This window comes from Odontesthes bonariensis, chromosome 2 (genome assembly GCF_027942865.1).
Source record: "Odontesthes bonariensis isolate fOdoBon6 chromosome 2, fOdoBon6.hap1, whole genome shotgun sequence".
In the NCBI taxonomy this organism is placed as follows: Eukaryota; Metazoa; Chordata; class Actinopteri; order Atheriniformes; family Atherinopsidae; genus Odontesthes; species Odontesthes bonariensis.
Genome location: NC_134507.1, coordinates 28,249,294 through 28,251,926, shown reverse-complemented (window position 1 = coordinate 28,251,926; position 2,633 = coordinate 28,249,294). Strand labels below are relative to the sequence as shown.

The window sequence follows — 2,633 nt, the reverse complement described above, 5'->3', positions numbered from 1 at the left end:
CTCCAAATGAAATAACCAATTTTAAGAATTATCAGTAATTCGTAAAGTAATATTTAATCTTTTTGTTTTCCACTGATATAAAGCTGATGATATTCATAATGTGTGTGATTCCTGAAAGAAACCCTTCACAAGCCGGGTTTTCACTCAGAAACAGAGTGATCTATTAAAAGGCTGCAAAAAGAAAAGAAAAAACATTCAAACTTATTTCTGTTGACTGGTTTAAAGCAAATAAATGAATCAACTCGTGTTGACAGAGAATTCTACCACAGACCGTATTGCTCATGCTGCATGAAGAAGTCCCATATGGTCTAGCGGTTAGGATTCCTGGTTTTCACCCAGGTGGCCCGGGTTCAACTCCCGGTATGGGAATAGATTTTGGCGGCCGTAGGTCAGTGGTTAGAGTTTAGTCGTCCAATAACCGGAAGGTCAGCGGTTCGCCGCTCAAACATTAGCTGCATTCGGACAGAGCAGTTCTATGAACGGTCCACCTCGAATTCCATTCTAATAGCTGCCCTTCCCCAGGGGAACTGTTTCAGTTTGCATTCGGGACCTTGATAGGGACTGATGCGATGCGTCTAACATGGAGGCTGGAAGAGCTCACAGAGAGAGTCAGGAGACGAAGGATGGAGCGCAGGCCATACTTCTTGGTTTCATGAAGGAAGGAGAGCAGAGCGCCGCAGACAAAGGAGACCACGTGTCAGTTTAACTTATTAAACACGCCAAGGTTGTGTCCGTGTCGTACGAGGAAACATTTCAGCCTCTTGATTGCCACGACCATACCCCCCAGAGGAAAATCTCCAAACTCAGGAAAATGGTGTCACAAAATGACTTGGAGCTGATTATTCATGCATTCGTGTCTTCGCGTTTAGACTATTGTAATAGTTTGTTTTCATGTCTGAACAAGAAGGAGCTGTCTCGCCTGCAGTTAGTGCAAAACTCTGCTGCGAGAATTCTGACCCGCTCTAATAGGAGGACTCACTTAACCCCTTATTCTTAAAGCTCTTCATTGGCTACCAGTTTCCTCTAGGATAAATTTTTTAATTTTGGTTTTAACCATCGGCGTCGCGAGACCCTTTTCACGGGGGCACGTGCCCCCCTGTAGATCTGAGGTGCCCCGGTATCAGTGACGTGCACAGCAGAAAAAAATAATATAGGAAAATATGATTTCATATTTCAACAGGATTTTCTGTATAATTCGTCATTTTGATTGAAGTTTCCAAAAATAAAGTCTTCAGAGTCAATCATTCAGATTCACCAGACACCTGGAGATTTAGGCAAAAGGGGAGGGGCGCGGGCGTTGCGGGGGGCAAGCAGCACACTTCACTAGAAAAAAAAAAAAACAAGCGCGCACGCGACCGGGCGGCAGACACTGTGTGAGTAGAGCGACTGCCCTGACTGCCTGGAAAGGTGAGCTTGAAATGTGTACACAGTGCCTAGGCTACAAGATCAACACAATCAACTTCTCTCGAATCCAGTGTCGAGTTTAGGACGTTTAGTGACCATAAATAATCTGACAGCCAGCTACTGTTTAGGTAGCAAAAAAAACACCGACAGCCAGCTAGCTTGCAGTTAACGTTTTACATGGGTCAGGTTGTTTTGTGGTAGGCTACCAAACTAAGTTACAGGCAGCTGATGACATTTCGTTTTATCAAGCAAGATGAATGATGGAAATAAAGCACAATTCGAATTATTCACCTGCATGTTGTGCTAAAATGCAGACAATTCGAAATGCCCACGGAAAAGAGGGAGAGACAACTTAAGGAGGCAGCTAATTTAGCTGCCTCCTTAAGTTGTAGTCCACTGTTGCTCCACAGCAACAGTGGAGAGGTCCTTCTCAAAGCTCAAGATTGTGAAAACCAGGCTTGGAAACCAGTGTGGGCAAGAACGGCTGTCCGACCTCCTTCAAAGAAATAACTGCAAAAAAATTTTTGCGCGCTCGCATCATATTTCGGTGCCCCTGTTGTGCCCCTGTATAGGATTGGGTCAGCTGACGCCCCTGGTTTTAACTTTCCGAGCATTGCATGGTCAGGCTCCACCCTACATCAGTGATCTGATCCAGCCTTACACCCCAGCTCGGGATCTGAGGTCTGTGGATCAGAATCTTCTGATGGCGCCACACACTCGTTTCCGGACCAGAGGAGACCGATCCCTCCAGGTTGTTGCTCCCAGGCTTTGGATTGATCTTCCGCTCTCTCTACGCTCAATGGAGTCTGTTGACGCCTTCAAAAGGCAACTTAAGACCTATTTATTTGTTCAGGTTTTTTCTTAATTGTCTTAAGGCTGCTATGATTGCCACTGAGTTGCCTTGGTCTTTTAAACTTATACTTTTATGTACTTCTTAAAGACATGGTTGGTAATCCTGTTCAGAAACACATTTTGTAATACTGGGTGAAATGGTCCGTGTATCCTGAGAGAAATCTATACAAGATGTATTTAGAAAAAGGGACGAAAATAATCAGACCTCTGTGGCAGCTGCAGGACTGAGAAAAAGCTGACCAATCCGAGATCACCAATCAGATGCCTCTGCTTTCTGCCTACGCCCCCCTCTGTCGGCTCCCTGCTCCGTGTGCGCACGCTTTGGATGAAGCACTGACGGAATGGGGAGGGGGGGGGTGGAGCTTAGAGGAGGGGAC

At 45.6% G+C, this 2,633-nt stretch overlaps 1 non-coding gene across 1 annotated transcript; it reads left to right on the top strand.

Annotated features, from left to right (window-relative positions):
• Positions 1-297: 297 nt before the first annotated feature.
• Positions 298-369, top strand: trnae-uuc (transfer RNA glutamic acid (anticodon UUC)). Its single transcript has one exon. It is a non-coding gene; the product is annotated as a tRNA-Glu (tRNA).
• The last annotated feature ends 2,264 nt before the right edge of the window (positions 370-2,633 follow it).